Here is a 6705-nt window from a genome sequence, read left to right on the forward strand (position 1 = left end):
TGCAGTCAACTGTCTCCTCCCTTCTCAGATCCCAAGAGCTACCCTAGATGGCTCTCACGACTCTGCCACTTTAATGTGGGCTCCCGCAACCCACAATCTCTTATCTTCCTGGGCTGGAGCTAGGCCAGGCTGTCAGTGGTGGACTGTGCCCTGGGGTCCCCCGACCATAGGATGCTCCACGTCTACCGAGCACTTTGCAGTTTACAAAGCACGTTGATAGCCATTATCTCATTTCATCCTCCCTTTGCCCCAGAGGGTAGCAGGCAGTGGTGTGCCAGAGCCAGCTGGTATGGGCTTGCGAGAGCCAATTGTACCTATCTTGGCCCAACTCCATGTCCAGTGAAATAGGCCCAAATCAGCCATTGGGAGAGTCTTTATCCATATCTATGAACATTAGTAAATACTACAAATCAGAGCCATTTTGTTGTTGTTGTTGAGAGCTGGTTGGTGACATCAGCGTATCACTGGCAGGGGGGTAAGGTCATTAACCTCATTTTTCAGGGGAGAAAACTGAGGCCCAGAGAGAGGAAGTGACATGCCCAGGGCTACACAGCTAAAACTGGAAACCACATCTCCTGATTCTCAGGCCTCGAGATACCCGACTACACCCCTAACACATACACTCCAGGGGTGCAACCCTGGAAAAACATTTGACTGAAGACCACGAGTATCTGGGGCGTTCTGTCTACCCTCTGAATTCTAACCTTTGACGTCTTCTCCTCCTTCCATGGTCCTGAGGAGGTGGGGGGCTGGGGTAGGAGAGAGGAGGTAGACTTGATCTGCCCTGGAACAGGAGCAAGAAAGCAATGACCTCCTCTCTCTGACCCAAGTGGGGAGGATGGTGGGTGAGAAGTTTCTCAGAAAGCATGACAACAATGATCAATAATGACTATCACTGAATCCCTGCTTTGGGCCCTTATAACAAACAGCCAGGCCGTGTGCTCCCCCAACCCATCCACGTCTCCCCACCTCTCAGAGCCCCCAGCCCCAGCCCCTTAGGACTCAGGCAGACGGGGCCATTCAGGGATGGATGCAGGGCTTGACCTGTTGGCTGGCTGTGTGACCTTGGACAAGTGAGGAGCTGTCTGAACCTTAGTTTCCTTATAAGTAAGATGAGGCGTTGGGACCATGTGCATGTAAAGATGCTGAGGCTGGCCCTGTGGAAGTGTATAGGGTACCTGGAGCTGTCAGCTCAGCCCTCCCTGCTGATGAACTTCAGGAAGGTCCCCCTAGGGGAATCCCCAAGGAGGCCAGGAACAGTTGGGTGAGTTACTATGCCCCAGAAGGGAGGTGCTGTATTATCATCCCTATTTTATGGGTGGGGAAACAGAGACTCAGAGAGGTTAGCCCAGCTTGCCCAAGTTCACAAGCTAGTAAATTATGCTCCCCCAGGATTCAGATCCAGGCTTCAAAGCCAGTGTGCTTAACCACTACACCACAAGGCCCCACCTTGGAAGCACCTCAGCCTCCGTGCTCACACCTGGAAGCCACAGCGATGGGTGGCAGGCAAGGTTGGAGGTTTCCTTGGGAGGGTCTGTCCCTGCATCCTCTGTGGACAGCTGAGTCACAGAGGACAGGCAGGCATGGGCCACTGAGGGCCCTTGCAGTGCTCTCCACGCTCCCTCCTACTGCCCTTTATGAGTGAGTTGGAGACAGCTCAGTTCCGCCTTAATGGTTTCTGTTGCTGGCTGCCACAGCATGTTTTACGAGGGGTGGGGCCCGTGCCCAGTGCTCGCTTGTGGCCCCACCCAGGGCTCCGCCCCACCTGGCTGCTGGGAGGGGTCCCCTGGAGCAGCTCCGTAATTACTTAGTGGGGGGTGGCACGGAAGGGCCTGGGGGCCTTCCTTGATGCTTAGCCACCCCAGGATACTGGCAGTCTGGGGGTGCCAAGAAGAAGGGGGTTTCTAGCTCCCTTCTTCCCTTCTTCCCATGGGGGTTCTGAAGCCAAAAGTCTAGCTCCCCTGGTTCTTCACCTGCCTCAGTTAAACTATTTCAGAAATGGGTCAGTATCCCCTCCCTGGAGTTCTGATTAAAGTGCCTTGCCAAGCAGGTAGGGACGGAATGAGCAGAGGGTGGCAGTGGGGAAGAAGAACAAAGATGCAGAGCAACCGTATCCCCCAGGTGAAGCTTTCCTTAAATCTGAGGCACTGACACCTGCAGCTCTGTCATGCCCATCCCCCAAATCAGGCCTCTCCTAAAGCCACTTCAGGCATTCTGCCTCTGGAATTAAGCTGGTCCCAGAGCATCACTCAGTATGCCCATGCTGAAAAAGCACTTGAGCCACCTTATATGGCCATGGCTGATATGAAAGTTCTTCCATGTATCTAACCTTAACCGTTTTATAGTCCCATCTTACCCTTCCTGCCATTCACCAAGGGACCATCTACAAGATAGATAAGGGCAAAGGACCCATCCCACCTCCAGGATGGGTCCCAGCCTTTCTTCAGATGCCTGACTCCAACAGCTTCCTGTTCTCCCACTCTCCTTTACCAGCAACCCTTCCTCTCCGCCATCCTAGGCTAACTCTGGGCAGTTTCCCATCTCTCCAGCCTCACCCAAGCCCCTGCCATCCAGTCTTGACTCCAAAGGAGCCCAGTCCAAGCACTCACAGTGGGCTCTGGGCCATGGCCACCATCACAGCTTTGAGGAGTCATTCAGTCCAGCAGCTTCCCCAAGAGCTTCCATCCAGGTATAAATACTCCCACGAGCCTGGACCAGCCCCCTGCCTGAGGCCTGGGGTGGGACTGCCTCCCCAGGCCAGGTAGGCAGGTCACATGCCCCATAAATGTCACAGCACCACAAGCCCTTCCCAGCAGGCCTGGGGAGGCCAATTAGGGCCTGACCTCTCCGGATAGATGGATGGATGGAAGGATAGGATAGATGAAGGGATGGATGTATACATGAACAGATAGAATAGACAGATTAGAGGATGAACAGATGAACAAAAGGATGAATGCAAAGTTGGACAGATGGGTAGATGGGTAGATGGACAGGTGGAAAAACGGATAGACAAATGGACATCTGTAAAGATGGATGGATGTCCTTGACCTGCATGTGGATGCTTATTTGGTAGATGGGAAGGAAGCGTTCTTTGGTTTCAAGGAAACAAGAAATGCTACTCCTCAAAGCTCCCATCTATCCACTTCTGAGACACCTACCAGGGACGCTTCTCTCCTCTGCCATGGCCACCTTAGTCTGAGAGATAGGCTCTGCTGGGTTCTCGCTACTCCGTAGATGTCCCTTTCCACGGACCTCACACCTATACACCCCCGGCTGCTGGAATCTTTTGCTCTAACTTTTGGATATCATTCATGGTCTGCCTTTTCCTCTCTCCTGTCTGCCCTGGAGTTCAGGCTCTGAGGATGTGAGTCCACCCCAGATCCAGCTCCCAGAAGCAAGGTTAGCTTGCCCACCAAGGTTAGTGGGGGTCACAGAGGATTTATAAAATTCTCAATTCCAAAAACTTGAGACCCTGGATAGGCAGTTTAGGGAGAAGGTGTCCCCCCACCCTCCCACTCCCCCAGCCTTCCCGGGAAGTTTGAAGGCATGACTGAGTCTGATGGTGAAAACAGGCTTAGCAGGGGACTTGGGGGTGGACAAGGTGACCTAGAACCATTGAGGGCCGGGCTGGAGAGCTAGTTCCAGGGAATATCTTCTCTTCTTAATCCTCCCAGACAGCAGAAAGCAGTGGTCTGAGTCTCTGGACACTGATTTCCAGAGAAAAAAAGTCCCCTCTAATCCTCAGTCTTCTCAGCTGAGAAAGGGGCCAGAGTGGATGATGAAGTGGGGGAGTGTTGGAAAGGACAGGAGGATTTTTCACAGAAGCGTTGCCTTCATCTTTCCTTAAAACAAGCTTCCTCCAGTCACGCTAGCTGAATGGGGGTGGAGGAGTGCGCTAGGGGTTGGAGCAAGGGGCTTGCCTCTGAGCAACTATTAGCTCTGGGACCCAGGGGCCCAGAAACCCTGTCCCGACAACGAAGTCACTCCAAGTGAGCCCGGCGGTCCCGCCCCCAGCCTCCTGTGGGCTGCCTCGGTAACCGGCTGCGGAGTTGATTGGCTGCGGCAGAAATTGGCAGCTGAGGATTTGAATTGTGAAGCCAACGGAGATGACTAAAACCTTGTTTCATCTCATCCGCGGGCCTGGCATTCCCGTCTCTGGAAGCCTTTACCGAGCCCTGACACACACTCCGTCCCCCCACTGTCCTGCAAAGCTCCCTTTTTCCCTCAGAGCGAGTCCTCCTGACCCCAGAAGCGTCCTCTCCCAGCTTTGCGGTCCACATAGGCTAGTCACGGGAATGAACCTCATTTCCTCCTTTGTATAAGGGGGGATCCTCATCCATGCCCTGCACACCTCACCTGGCTGTCCAGAGGACTGAGCGAGAACCAGGGTGTCAAATGCTCTGACGAAGAGAAACCGGCGCCATCTTGTCTGGTTTCCCTGCCTCCACCCCTGGGGTCCCAGGCCAGTGGAATTTCGGGAGAGGAATGGGGGCTTGGATCTTTTCCTTTCAAAATATTTTCTATTCACAGGAGTCTTCCCTATGGGGGTGGTCAAGGGTGCTAATATCCACCTGGTGGCCCCCTCTTTGCTACCTTAGTGAGGGCATGAGATGGACCAAGATCCCACCATCCCTCTGGTCAGGGGCCTCTCTGGGCTCTGTACATATCATTATCAGAAGGACTGCTCATTATTACCTATCTATTATTAGGGATATTAATCTATTATTAGGGATATTAATTCTGCTGCCCCTGCTAATAATATAGACCTAGTATAAGACAAATACGTACTGGTGCATCCCTCCCCACCCCTCCATGACGTGTGTGTGTTTCTGTGTGTGTGTGTGTGTGTACACATACAGAGGAGGCAGCCAATAGGCTATTTGCTTAGATTTACCAAATCTTGGTGTGCAAAGAGCACTGGGAAGCCCTTCCATCCAAGCCCCCTCTACTTTACAGATGGGGAAACTGAGGCCCCATCAGCGGAAGGGATTATTCCCTGCTATGTAGGTGCCTGGGCTGGTGTGCAGCCGACTCTGCATTCCTAATCATGCCCTCACCCCACTGCAGAGTGATGGGAGGAATAGAGGTTCTGAGGGGTTTCCCCGAGCCCATCAACTCCTTGGCTCCAAGCCCCCACCTTTCCCCCTTGACCATCCACAGATCCTTCTGGGCTTGGCACTGTCATCCCAAAGAACTCTCCAAAGCCCTTCCCATCTCAGGCAGATTGGACATGCCCATGGGCAAGCCCAGAGAGGCTGATCCACCTCTCCAAAGCCCCACACTGTGGGGCCCAACCTGTGCTCCGAGAACTGCCTGCCAGAAGGAGCTGGGGACACCATGGACAGCGAACACTGCTGTGGTCACTCCACTCTGTGTGTGGGGGAACTCTTAAGGGCAGAATCTGAAAATTGAGTTTTCTGATTATGGTGGTGAGTGTGTGTGTGTGTGTATACGTGTGCCCTCCCACCCATCCTACGCCTTCCGAGACTGATGGGCTGATGCAGTCTGGGACATGGCTCTGGAATTTACTAGTGTAGGTGGGACCTCCAACTGTCTCCAGGCAATCCGGTTCCCGGACACACCCTGTTCTGGGTGTGCATATGTGTGTGTGCGTGTGTTGGTGCCCAGGCTGGCTGTACTTTATCAGAAGCAGCAGTTTCATACTGGGGGAGCCCTGAAGGTCCCTGGAGGGTGCATGAGAGCAGGGCTTGAAGTTGACATGGCCGTGCATGCTCCCAGTGAGCGTGGGGTGGAGGGTTAGGGTCAGACCTCCCAGTGGGCTCTCTGTTGCATCCTCAGGTGTCCTGAGGGATGCCCACCCACTGGAACTTCCAGAGCAGTTATGAGAGCCTGGGTTCCCTTTTCTCTGTGACTCACAGCTGGCTCTCGAGTCAAGTTCCCTGAGAGATCACGATTCAGCTAACTCTCTCCCCGGCCCCATTATCTGAGCTGACTAAGCAAGAGCTACAGGCGGGGTAGAGACCTGGGATGCCCACGACTGCAGTCATTCCTAAACAGCCTGGCAGGCCTTTCTGTTTCAGCTCCCGTCCATCTCCCTGCCTGGGGCTTGGCCATGCCCAATCAGACTGAGTAAGGTCCTAGCCCCTCTGAGGAAGGCTGCCACAGCCTACCTTAGGGGCCCTCTGACCATGGGTTTCCATCTCCTGTTCACCTGCCACATGGCTACAACGTAGAAAAGTCATCTGGACACCAGAACTAAACTTGTCTTGCTGCATCAAAGCTCATTTTTACTGTTTGGCCAGCATCCAACCTTTAATGCCCAGATAAAAAGAGGAAGCAGAGGCTTCTCCAGGGACGACCCGTCCAATCCGTTCTGTCCCAGTGGCATGGCTCTGGGCTCTTCCCGAACACTCGGAGAAAATGGAGAACAGACCAGGGCCTGGCGGGATGTTGGACTCTGACTTGTGGGGAGGCCCATCATGGGGAAGGGAGGCTAGTGTGAGATGGAACAATGGGGTTAGGAATGAGGATGGAAGTGGGGCTGAAGAGAGGAGGTAGGGAGAAGAGGGGATGAGGTTGTGGAGCTGAAGCTGGAATTGAGGATGGGGATGGGGAGATGGATAGGAAGGGGGCTGGGCTGGGATTGGAATGGGAATGGGGATAGTGTTGGGATTCAAAAGGAGATATGGATGGGGTGGAGGAGTTAGGGATGGGGTTGGGGTTGAGGTTGGAGAAGGGCATAAA

Source organism: Trichechus manatus, unplaced genomic scaffold (assembly GCF_000243295.1).
Source record: "Trichechus manatus latirostris isolate Lorelei unplaced genomic scaffold, TriManLat1.0 scaffold00138, whole genome shotgun sequence".
Lineage (NCBI taxonomy): Eukaryota > Metazoa > Chordata > Mammalia > Sirenia > Trichechidae > Trichechus > Trichechus manatus.